This window comes from Caretta caretta, chromosome 27 (assembly GCF_965140235.1).
Source record: "Caretta caretta isolate rCarCar2 chromosome 27, rCarCar1.hap1, whole genome shotgun sequence".
Taxonomy (NCBI): Eukaryota; Metazoa; Chordata; order Testudines; family Cheloniidae; genus Caretta; species Caretta caretta.
In genome coordinates, this window is record NC_134232.1 from 15935504 (window position 1) to 15948971 (window position 13468).

Below are 13468 nucleotides of genomic sequence, written 5' to 3' on the forward strand. Positions count from 1 at the left end.
CTAAGAGCCATCACAAACCTCACGTCACCACCTTCCAAATCTTCATTCTCCAATATAAATGAAGAACAGCAGGTACATTTGGAAAAACAAACAACTTCCAAACAAAACCAACCAAAGCAAAACACACCACTGGAGAGGGAACGGCCCACATATGACAATGTTAGTCACAATGCTTAACGCGCAACTGGAAAGTGCTCAGGCCTAGATCCACAAAGGTATTTAGGTTCTGAACTTCAGGAGTTAAGAACCTAAATACCTTTGTGGATCTGGGCTTCAGATACTATGGTAATAAGTTGCTTGCTTACAGACCGCCCCCCAACCTGAAGCAAATACTCACCAGCAACCACACACCACACAAAAGAACCACTAACCCAGGAACCTATCCTTGCAACAAAGCCCGTTGCCAACTGTGTCCACATATCTATTCAGGGGACACCATCACAGGGCCTAATCACATCAGCCACACTGTCAGAGGCTCGTTCACCTGCACATCTACCAATGTGATATATGCCATCATGTGCCAGCAATGCCCCTCTGCCATGTACATTGGTCAAACTGGACAGCCTCTATGTAAAAGAATAAATGGACACAAATCAGACGTCAAGAATTATAACATTCAAAAACCAGTCGGAGAACACTTCAATCTCTTTGGTCACTTGATTACAGACCTAAAAGTGGCAATTTTTCAACAAAAAAACTTCAAAACCAGACTCCAACGAGAGACTGCTGAATTGGAAGTAATTTGCAAACTGGATACAATTAACTTAGGCTTGAATAGAGACTGGGAGTGTATGGGTCATTACACAAAGTAAAACTATTTCCCCATGTTTATTCCCCCCCCCCCCACGTTCTTGTCAACTGCTGAAAGTGGCCCACCTTGATTATCACTACAAAAGGTTCACCTCCCTCCCCCGCTCTCCTGCTTGTATTAGCTCACCTTACCTGATCACTCTCCTTACAGTGTGTACGGTAACACCCATTGTTTCATGTTCTCTGTGTATATAAATCTCCCCACTGTATTTTCCACTGAATGCATCCGACGAAGTGAGCTGTCGCTCACGAAAGCTCATGCTCAGATAAATTGGTTAGTCTCTAAGGTGCCACAAGTCCTCCTTTTCTTTTTGCGGACACAGACTAACACGGCTGCTGCTCTGAAACCCATGGTAATAAAGGTGGTGTAAGAGTCTATAAGAATAGAATAGACTCCTGGGTTCTATTCCCAGTTCTGGGAGAGGTGTGGGCTTTAGGGGTTGGGGGGAGGATGACGATGGGGAGTTAGGATTCCGGGTTCTAGCTCCAGTTCTGGGAGGGAGAGTGGAGATGGGGTACTGAGAAGAAGATCAAAACTGCACCTAACTCCAGCTTTCAGAAAGCACATTTGCTTGCACCAAATCTAAAACTATATCCAAGACACAAATAGTCCTTTGCAAAGCCCCCAGGTGCATACTGCTATCATCCCATTCCTGTAGGAAAAGGAGGCCACAATGGAAAAGAAAGAATAGGAAATGCAGAGTATTTATTCCTGTGGGGCAGTTCAGAAGAAACATCCATAGTACACGTCCTCTCAGCTCCAGACAAATGGGGATGTAACATATGACCAGTGCATGTCCCTTGCTGCCTTCCTGTAAATGTTCCTTAGTAATTTCTCTGTATTAGCTTTTAGCTTTGTCATCTGAAGCAGGAGAGAGAAAGAGACAACTCAGCAAATCCAGAGAATTCCCTGAGTTGCAGCTTTGCGTGTTTCGAAAGCTCCAGACAGTGATGAAGCAGGGAATTTTAAGATCATTTACAAATCTTTTAAAGAGACAAGGGAGTGTGCTGCTCTCTCTCTCACACCCGCAACAACTCAGCGGGTCAAATTAATCCCTGGTGTAACTACACTGACTTCATTTGAATTATAATAGGGTTGTGTGTGGAGAGAACTCATCAGAGAGCCCAGGAGAGTGTGCAGGGCTGAGCCATCCGCCAGAGAGTAAAGCAAGCGGTTTAATGAAAACCAGAACATTAACACATCCCTCTTGTTCACAGAAGCACAGGAATGGCTGGACTGGATCAGACCCATGGTCCATCTAGCCCAGGCTGGTTTCTCCAATCATAGCCGGCCTCAGAGGAAGATGCAAGAAACGCCTCAGTAGGCAGACGGGAGATAGTCTACCCCCCACGAAGATCTCATTCTAATGCCCAATAGTTAGAGATTGGTTTCAACCTTGACACATGAGGGGTTTTCTCCCTTCCCTTCCAATACTCATTTTGGTACCATTAGCTGCTGTAACTCTGGGTACTCTCACAAAATGGCCAATCTCTCTTTGAACCTTGTGAAACTCTTTGCCTCAGCGACACTGGTCCCTGAATGACAAACGTTGCATTAAAAGCTTTTATGGTTTATATGCTTGTTGCTTTGAACAAAAGGGGAATGGCCAGTGGGGAATAGGACAATCCTGTCCGAGTCCCCCATGCCTGTGGCGACCGTTCAGAGGCGGTCGTGCTGGGGGTGCGTTGCAGGGAATGCTTGCCCCCCGTTTTCAAAGAGCTGCTCTCATAGCCCTTGCTGAAGGCGGCCTGTATAAACCAGCGAATGGGTCCCACCCTGCTTGAGCATGTGTGTTCAGAGCCTTTCCTTTGTGACGACAGCCCCAGATCCTAAGGCCTGGGAAGTTTGCAGCTTGGGTTCAGTGGGAGCTTTGCATGAACACGGCCTTGATCTGCAAGGGACTCAGTGCTCTGGACTCCCGCTGACTTCAGTAGGAGCTGGGGTGCTCAGCACCGCCCAGGAGTCATTTGGCACCGTGCAGGAATGTTCAGAAAGCCACAAGCACTATGGTGGAGTGGGTGAGGAGTGGGATTCTGAAGGAAGTGGAAGACAAAGGCAGGAAAGCAGCCAGCACTGCAAAGGGGCTGTGTAGGAGACCGCTCAGAGGGCTCTGCGGTGTGGCACATTTAAGGGGCATTTACGTGGTTGTGCTAAGAACAGGAGAGGAGGGGGCCCAAGGCTGCTGGTACTACAGAACACCAAGCAGTTCCTGCGACACTGCATCAGTCCCTACTGCCTTTGCTACAGCTGAAAACACACAATCCGACACCGATGTTCTGACCCAAGAGGTACTGGGGGCTGGGCTGCGGCATATGGGATGATCTGTTTGTTGGTTTAGGAAAGGAGGGTTAGAGCAAAATCTCTGTTCTTCCTAGGAACTCTCTTAGTCTACTAGAGCTCAATGGGTGTTCCTCCAAGTGTCCCAAATAATTACGCCTTGTTGGGAGGGACGGATCCATGCAGGAATGAGAGCCAGGTGGGCAGCGATGGGTCATGCAGCTGGGAAAAAATGGATCTATTCAGGGTACCTATTACCTAAGATTAGGGGTTTCAGAGTAGCAGCCATGTTAGTCTGTATCTGCAAAAAGAAAAGGAGGACTTGTGGCACCCTTAGAGACTAACAAATTTATTTGAGCATAAGCTTTCATGAGCTACAGCTCACTTCATCGGATGCAGTTTAGGGGGATTGGGGGAGATTTTCAAAGGAAACATGGGTGAAAGTCAGGGGGGCTTGGGTGTAAAACCCCCATCGCTGCTCTGGAAAATCCCCCTAGCCTGAGAGGAGACGTGTGCAGTGATTGGATCAAGGGGTTCGTATGGCGTGGCAGAGGGATTAGATCAGCCAGACTTAGATCAGCCAGACTTCTTTTGCTGCTTGAATCTCCCCACTGGCCTTTACTGTTGCTCCATCAATCCTCCTTTATCCAGTTAATTCAATAACATTCGCTCAATATGTCTTGCTTTCCAGGTTCTTTGGATTTGTGTTTTTTCCTTGCAGTTTTTATGGATTCTTAACTCCATCAGTTTCATGGGGACATTTCTGGGGATTCAAACTCTCTGCAGAATGTCAGTGGGGCAGAGGGGTGTGAAGAGCCCCTGCCTTTGTGGCTGTGGAGAGTACAGCTTGGGAGGTATCGGCTCTGTATGTCCTGGCCGGATTCTCTTCTTCTGGAATGCTCTGAGTTAGCGAGATCTCTCATTTCTCAGCAGAGGATTGGTTGGCCGCTTATCACTGGAGATGTGATAGTGTAGCTGGTTAGTCATAGGAAGCTTAGCCAGAGAAAATAGTTTGCTTGGTGGAGACAGTTTTCTCTCCTCCACCCTGTTTTTCAAAATATGGCTTTGCCCGTTGGAGGAGGACGCAGTTCAGGTGCTGGACCAGCCCTAGCTATTCACTTCCTTTGCAGTTACTGTGATTTACAAGCAGAGAGTCGCACAGACCCTGTGTGAGGCTGTTGTGAGTCTCTGACTTACTCCTCCGTCTCCGGAGCTCTGTCTCAGTAGAACTGCTTGGCCCCAGAGCCTGGAGGAGGCAGAGGTATGGGCCTGCAGCACAGACAGAGCCAAGGCCTGGCTCATCGTTTCAGCTCAGTTTATTTTCACACAGAGCTTTAACAATCCCTCTCCTTTACTCTCAAGGACACCAAACAAAGAGCACTGAGCAAGCGAGAGGATAAGGAAAAGCATGGGGCAGCCTCTGCTTCACCAGTCCATAGGCTTCTGCCCCTGCGAGAGCACCCCTGCTTTGCAGAGGGGCAAGGAGCCAGTGCTATCTGGTTCCCTGGGGTTCCCGGCCTTCTGAGAAACAGGAGGGGTCATGAGGAAACTCAGCCAGCGGCAGGTCTCCCCTCCCCACCCCGGCAAGAGGAATTCTTGAGGTGGGCCCCAGCTGAGGGGTTTAATTAAAAGCCTCTGAGGATAAACGAGCAGGTCTGGGAACTGTGGGGATGTAGAGGAGCTGAGCTGCTGGGTGTTCAGCTCGGTGCCACTGGGCCCATTTCTGTGCTTCTCCCACAGGCTTGTGCAGCCTCAGTCCAGGAGCAGACTCCCCTCCTCACCAATGTGCTTTGCCAGTCTCCACGGCCCATTCAGGTCACGAGTCTGTGAGGTCACAGCTCCCTCCACCTTCCCCCCCGAGTAGCCCCCCACTGCACCGTATTCCCGCTGCCGCAGAGCCACCTGCTGACTGCTGGAACATCCGGGTGAGCTTTGTAGATGCCAGGAGGAGAAACTGAGGCATTGGCAAAGGGGAGAGCTAGGGGCAGTGGGAGGGAGGCCAGACTCCGGCCCAGGTCAGACCCCTGGGGGCTCCTAGGGGAGCAAAGAGCTTCCAGGGACCCTTTCTTAGCTCCATATCCCTGGATTACGGTTCAATCGCTGCTTGGCACGTGCTGCACCCACGTCCTGTCCGGCCTCATGATGGTTTGGAGGCTACATTACCCTGCAGGGATTCCTGGCCACGGCTCCCAGGTATCAGAGCTGCCGCAGAGCCCCTTCCCCAGCAGCTGGTGATCCCTGGGGTGAGGGGCATTGTATCCTCCAGCCCCCGCCCCCTCCATCATCCTGCTCTCACTTCTCTGCGTGAACGGTGGCAGACCCGGAGCAGCCAGCGAGCTACTCCCAGGTGCAGACATCTTATGCGGGGGCCTGACTGAAGCCAGGCTGCTGACTCAAAGCCCTGACGTCCGGTGCAGGGCGATCTTCTCTCCAGGCTCCCTCCAGCCTTGTCTCTGCTTCGCCAGTGTGGTGAGGAGCAGCCGTGTCCCTCCAGAGGACGTTTTGTTTGATTATAAGAAAAACGCACAGAGGGTCAGCGGCTGCGGTCGGGCTGATCGTGGCTTGTGGGGACCCCTCCAGTGCAGGCCTCCAGGAGAGGCCACATGCACAGACCATCAGCACCTCAGCGCCACAGTGGTGGGCGTTACGTAAAGAGAGAGACAGACGGACAGACAGTCCCGTCCTCCTGTCCCTCTCACACCCCTCCCGTCACATCACAAACCCATTTCAGACATTCTCATTCACACAGACAGGGTGGCAAAAACTGGACTCGCCCCAGGCCCTCAGCCCTGAGCGCAGGGCCTGGCCCTGGGTGTTTGTGGGAGGGAAGGAGGGTGGCTGTTCTGATGGGGGCACGGAAGGCAGGCTGGGGGTTTGGTGAGCTCTGAAGCAGGCTGTCATAGCAGCAGGTGTCGGTGGCCTTGCCCGAGTTTCCCATTCCCTTCACCTGGAGGGGCAGAGACCAGCAGGCGGTAGTTCTGATCATCGCCCCAGCACTGGGTCTGACTCTGAGGGACTCTCCTCACATGTACAGAGGCAGGATCTGGGTGGGGGGACCACGGCACAACCCTGCTGCACCTTCCCCGAGTCCGGGGCTGGAGGACTCCTGACCAGCGTCTTTGTCCTGACATTTTTCCGGGGGATTCCCCCATTCCCCTCACACTGGATTTCTCATGCCCAATACTCATTCCTGTCTCTGAACCTTCTGGAGTGGCCTGGTCTGAGGCCTGGACAATCTCTGTGCTGACTGTGGGAGAGGCAGAGCTTCCCCCTGGGCCTGACTGGAATTAAAACCAGTTCTGAAAGAATTCCCAGTTTCCTGGAGCAGCAAAACACCTGCCACCCCCTGGCCAGGATCAGCCACTGGGGAGCCTGTAAATGGCCAGAGATGGGGGGAGCTAATTCAGGAGCTTGCAGGTCATGGCCGGGTGATGCACTCACACAGGGCTTGCAGATGGGCCAGAGTCACATGAGAGGAGACGTCCTGCCAAGAAAGACTTGGATCCTCCCCTCTGCTTAGTGCATGACAGAAACCCCAGTTATCCCATGTGCAGGACGTGGTGTTGCGTGGGTTTGGGCTCCGAGGCCTGGTTTTGACTGGCCTGGCAGAACCAAATTGGCCATGTTGGGTGGGGCAGATGGTCACCAAAGGGGGCAGCTTGTTCAGTGACCATTTAGTGTGCGAGTAAACGATGGGTAGGGAGGAAGGGAACACCAGGGCTAGGCTCTCAACATGCAGCCCACAGGCCAAACGCAGCTGGCGGCAACCTGAGATATCAACCCAAAGCCACTTTCTGCAGCTTTTCATTGCTGGGGAATGCAGATGTCACTGGGGCCTCCACTAAAGTGCAGACCTCCAAAGGCGTAACACTATTAGCTGGCAGCCACAATAGGCCAGAGGTGCTGGAACTAGGAGTGCGGGGGGAGGAGGGGGGACGGGAGCCTGCCGCACCCCCTGGCTTTCCATCACATACAGCGTTTACAGTTTGGTCAATGGCTCTCAGACCCCCGCACTGTACAAATTGTTCCAGAACCCCCCCCCCCCCCCCGCTCCCCCGCAGCTGTTAACCTCTCTGGACAGCAGCCATCAGAGGGGGATGCCAGGCCCCCTCCCTCTCTGTCCAGCTTTCAAGGGAGAGACTGCAGCAGTAAATGTCCAGATTGGGAGCATGGTTAGCAGTGATACAGCAAATTCCGGGCTGGCAGTCCTGGGCACCTGGTGTGCCGTCCGTCCATATGGTTCTCTCAAGGCTGCAGATTTTGAGCATTGCTGGTCTAGAGCCAGTGCAGCCCCCATCTACTTATCTGAAGTCGTAGGGAATGAGAGAAAATGAATCCTTCCTAATGCTGCACTCCCTTTCTCCGCGTGGGGCTGGGGTGAGCGGAGAAGCAGACATTTGGTGACGTCTGTGCTATCTCACACACGAGGGGAATGCTAAAGCTATTGGACTACATCTGTACGTGTATCACAGTAAATGACATTTATTTCCGACATATACAGCAGCACACGGAGCGCATCTGACACGACCATTCAGAGCTAGCTGCCATTCAGAGCTGTAGTTCTCCTGCCAGCTGTTCTGATCACACAGACAATAGAGGCAATTGTCTGACACTAACTGATGCTTAGTGAATGGCAATTCACTCTTTATAGTGACAAGACACTGAAAAAAATCTGCAACTCCACTATATAATTCCCATACAAACCACTTTGTTAAGCTCGAGTCGAGGCTCCTCCAGTGAATTTCCTTGCAAAGACCCAAGCACCAGATAGCCAGGAAATCATAATAAGCCAGGACAACTTTCACACTCAACCTAACACCAGTCTCCAAGCATCAGCTGCTGAGGTGCCGCTCTGGACCTCAGCAGCACATGACTATCCCGCTTAACGCACTTTCCACAGTATTGTCATGCTCGGTGCACACAGTCAGGATCTGAAAATCACACTCCAGTGTACAACGCCGACCGTCCAGCGCTGCATTAATCATTTAATGACAACGGTAATCTTAAAATGACAGTCCTAGCATCTTCACATGCTGTCTGGCAGAAGACGAATTGCAGGGTCTGCATTTCCTACCTTATCAAAACCACAAAACTAACTGCTTTCGATTCACATGATGGCGTTCATAAAACCAGCTCATCTGAGATGCACCACTTAGCAAAGCCCTAGACAGAGCATCAATGGGAGATGCTTGTACTTAGCACTTTGGAAAATCAGGCCACTTTCTGGGGTGCAGAAATCTGGGTTTAGGTGTCAAATTCTAGGCACCCGCTTTTGAAGCTCTTGACCGGTCTTTACTGAGATGCACATGTCCGGACAAAATCTAAGAGTACTGTCCTGTGTACTGCAGCAGCGCCCAGAGTGACCAGTTGGGCTGGGGCCCTGCCGCGCTTGGCACAGAACAGCCATGCGGGATGGACGACAGGGGCACATGCCATATAGCGAAGTCAGTTAGCAGGTCAGAGTTGAGGCTCTGTGTTGCAGCATCCGCAGCAGGCAGCAGGCTTGGGGGTATGTGAAATCTACTCCCACAACCTGGGGCTGGAGCTTGGGGCCCAGGGGAGACCCTCAACTCCCAACGGCTGCCAGTCCCCTGGCTCTCCCCCATTACAGCTCCAACTCTGATCCACGTGAGGCTGGCGTGGCAAGGCCCTTTCTGTGCCGGGGCGCCTTTGCAGCCGTGCCTTGTGCCCCCTGCCCTCGAGCTTGGTGGTGCAGTGGGCCCTGTGTCCTGCTCCTGGGCGAATGCCAGCCTAGCTACACAGCTCTTTAGCAAACTCTGCTATCTCTTTACAAAGCAGTTCACTCCCCAGACACCTGAATCCAGTCCGCCTTTTGAGACAGCCTTCGGGGGAGCTCTCAGGAGCAACTTGGCATCCTCTCAGCATCCTCTGCACTGGGGGCTGGCAGGGGGCAGTCTGGGCTTGTGGGTCACAGGCCCTCTGCGCTGTAACCCCACAGGGATAAAGGCCTTTCAGCTGCCACAAGAGGCCTCCAGCTGCAGATTCCCCTCGCCCCTTTGTCCCCAGCATTGGGTCGCGCGGGGGGCACCTCTTCTGTGGGAGTTCTGGACGGAGGTGCCACGGCCTCCCTCTGCCTTTAGCGCTGAGTTGCCTTGCCCCAACCTCCCAGCCCTGCAGGGAGCCCTCCCCAGCCCCGCCTGGCTGGAGCAGAAGGGCTGAACCGCGCTGTTCTCTTCCCCCAGCAGAGCCGGGGAAGGAGACGCTGAGGAGGTGGGTCCTTCAAGGCTCAGCCGATGCATAGCTCTGGGCAGACTTATCTTTCGGACCCTCTCGCTCTCTCTCTCTGTCTGTTCCAGCCAGGCCTGAGAGGTCTTCAGGTGCTTTCAAATACCCTGTTAGGCACTTCTCAGTATCTTCAGGCACCTAAACCTAAATATCTTTAAACCCCTGAACCCGTCTGACACATCTGTGCCCACCCAGAACATTGTGGGTGTCACGAGGCTGGGTCAGGTGCTGGGGTTGTTTGGATTGTTACAGATGGGGAGGGGGCTGATGCCAGGAGAGAAGGCAAAGGGAGAGAGGGACTGTTTGCTAATGGGGAGAGCGGGCTCTGAGCTATGGCTCAAGAGACATGGCTTCAGTGCCCTGCTCTGCCAGAAACTTCTCGGGTGAGGCTCAGTTTCCCCTCCATACAATGGGGAACTGATCCTTCCTCCTGTTCCTGTGGAGCAGGGGCTGTTTCTCCCTATGACTTCACCGAGCGCCCAGAACCCCGGGGTCCCAGCCTCAGGTGGGGCTTCTAGGTACCACCCCAATACAGACAATGACCATCATCATCAGTGTTTTATGTGTACCACACCCAAGGGACACCCCTACAACAAATGTGCAGCACAGAAGGGCACCCATCCTGCAAGGGAAATGAGTGACCAGAATCCTGTGACAGGTCCTGTTCACCCTCTTGTGGCCACAGGCTGTAAGTGGCTGCACAGTATCCCCGATAATGTCACGGCTAACCTGGTGGCTGAACTTTGTGACTTTGTCCTCACCCATAACTGTTTCACATTTGGGGACAATGTATACCTTCAAATCAGCGGCACTGCTATGGGTACCCGCATGGCCCCACAGTATGCCAACATGTTTATGGCTGACTTAGAACGACGCTTCCTCAGCTCTCGTCCCCTAATGCCCCTACTCTACTTGCGCTATACTGAGGACATCTTCATCATCTGGACCCATGGAAAAGAAGCCCTTGAGGAATTCCACCATGATTTCAACAATTTCCATCTCACCGTCAACCTCAGCCTGGACCAGTCCACACAAGAGATCCACTTCCTGGACACTACGGTGCTAATAAGCGATGGTCACATAAACACCACCCTATACCGGAAACCTACTGACCGCTATTCCTACCTACATGCCTCCAGCTTTCACCCAGACCACACCACACGATCCATTGTCTACAGCCAAGCTCTACGATACAACCGCATTTGCTCCAACCCCTCAGACAGAGACAAACACCTACAAGATCTCTATCAAGCATTCTTACAACTACAATACCCACGTGCTGAAGTGAAGAAACAGATTGACAGAGCCAGAAGAGTACCCAGAAGTCACCTACTACAGGACAGGCCCAACAAAGAAAATAACAGAACGCCACTAGCCGTCACCTTCAGCCCCCAACTAAAACCTCTCCAACGCATCATCAAGGATCTACAACCTATCCTGAAGGACGACCCATCACTTTCACAGATCTTGGGAGACAGGCCAGTCCTTGCCTACAAAAAGAAAAGGAGTACTTGTGGCACCTTAGAGACTAACCAATTTATTTGAGCATAAGCTTTCATGAGCTACAGCTCACTTCATCGGATGCATCAATGCATCGGATGCTCACGAAAGCTTATGCCCAAATAAATTGGTTAGTCTCTAAGGTGCCACAAGTACTCCTTTTCTTTTTTCCTTCACTAGGCTCCCTACCTGGGAACTGGCCCCTCCACTCCCAGGAAGGAGCTTTGGCAGAATTCGATGTGTATAATTTTGAGGGATAACAGCAATGTCTCTGTTAAAGCATTTTTCCCTGATTATTTTTATTTAAATTTCCACAGTTGCGCAAATGATGAGTTTTAAGATTTTTTTTTTTTTTTTAGCTATTTAAATGTTCACAGGTGTGGGAAATTGGGGGTGGGTGTGTCAGGCGATAATTATGGGCTGGGGGCTGTAGATGTTGAGATTCATAATATTTTAGAACTGTTAAAACATAAATGGTCAGTAACGCAAGCCAAAGTAAAATAAATAAAGAGCCTTAAATCAGACACCAACAAGTTCTTAAGCAGTGTTATCCCTTATGTGTCTGTCTGTATAGTTTGATTATTATTGAGGGAACTATTTTTTCATCCGTTTGCGTGTGGACCATGAAATTGACATTTCCCAATGAAAATCGAATCCTTCCAAACCTAGTGATACACCAAAGAGGCATCTCCTGCTTGTGGGCTAGAATTGGGCCAACAGGAGTGCCTGCACCCTGCCTCCGCTCCCATCCGCACACTCTTCACTCCAGCAGGACTGGGGTGCTCTGGGATTGCTGAACAGACATGCCTTCTCAATGATTTAAAGAGAGGAAACGGTTTGATCCAGTTTCTTTGCAAAGTGGCTCATTCTTCTAATGCTGGAAGCCAACGGGCTGAGCGTGAAGCCAAGGGGCTTGTTCCCATTGAATTTTTGTCTTACGGAAGAAGAAATGAGCTGTCTAAGCCAACCTAGTTATAAATAGCTTTGTGCACGGTTAGTACAGCACTAATGCGTGTGGGTTTTAGTCCCTGGCGTACTGTGGGCACGTAACTGCCCCCTCCTGTCCAAGGGGATAGCGGTACAGCCCTCCTTTATACCGCGCCGGGAGCGCCAAGGCTGAAGAGGGCCATGCAAGAGCCAAGGGTTCTGTGGGTGGGAGCCCGAGCTGGCTGGGAGGTGGGAATACAGTAGCAAGGAAGATACGGCTATCCATACAGTGCGGCGGGTTAAAGAGCTGTGTGATTGTTTTTGCACTTCATAGCTACCATGTCACAGTGCTTGCTATGGCTCTCTGATTGCATCTCAGCCATGTCACAGGGGATTTTCTCACTAGCTGGCAGCAGGGGGGTTCGTAGACCTATCACACACGTAGAACGACAGATATTTATAAACACTGCAGAGTGGCACGGCTGGTGGGAAGCTAAACTGCAGGTGTGACAAAGCGGGACTCTTCTTAATGTTTCCTCTGAATAGTGTGGGGGTGCCTCAGTTTCCCCTATGCAGTTCTTAACTATCTAGGGGGTGGGATAAGGGTGTATGATCATTGCAGAGCCCTAGAGGGCAGGTGTGTGCAGGGGTCTGGACACAGAGAATGGCCGACACCCTGTTTCCTGGCCACTGATGGCCTGGGCCCTTCCCCCCTGCAAGGTGAGAGCTAAAGGGTTGGAGAACAAAGGAATCTGGTGACCTCCTGGCCCGGGAAAGGGACAAAGCCCAGAGGAGGAGGGGCTGGAGAGAGTTTCAGTTTGGGGCTGGCTGGGGACATGGAGTGAAGGGCAGACGGGGTTGTCTGGCTCACTGCCCCCCAAAATGGACCTGGCTGAGGGGTCCTGTTTCCTGAACCTACAAGCTCTGTTTTAGATCATGTTCCTGTCATCTAATAAAACTTCTGTTTTACTGGCTGGCTGAGAGTCACGTCTGACTGCGGAGTTGGGGTGCGGGACCCTCTGGCTTCCCCAGGAGCTCCGCCTGGGCGGACTCGCTGGGGGAAGCGCACGGAGGGGCAGAGGAGGCTGAAGGCTCCGAGGTCAGACCCAGGAAGGTGGAAGCCGGGTGAGCTGTGTGTCCTGAAGACAGGCTGCTCCCAGAAAGGAGACTTCCCCAGAGTCCTGCCTGGCTTCATGGGGAGCAGTCCCAGAGCATCGCCCGGGGACTCTGTGACAGCAGGCACATCTGGTCTGTTCAGGAGTGTGTTCCTGTGACTCCCCACAACCCTGCTTCGTCAGCCTGGTGCACCCTGTTGTTAGCCTAGAGCAGGAACTAAGCGCTGTCTTTCTGCCAAATGGGGGGTGGTGCTTGGCCCAGTGGGACCCCTCCCTGCACCCTGCAGGTGCTACTTGGACACCAGGAGTAAATGATGGGCAGGTCTAAAAATGAAACATATTTTGGGTAGAGATTTTTTTTAAAGAAATGTCTAAATGGTGGTGGGCTTTTTTTTCCAAAATTTCCTGTAAATTTTCAATTTTTCATTCATACTAAACAAAAATTCATTTTGGTTGAAACTGAAATTGAAACTGTCCGGTTTTGGTTGTCAGTTCTACCCCCACCCCCACACTGGAAAAGAGGGAGAACAGAAAAAATCCCAGCACCAATGTTCATCTCATTGCGACAAAAGATGCCAAACAATAAGAACAT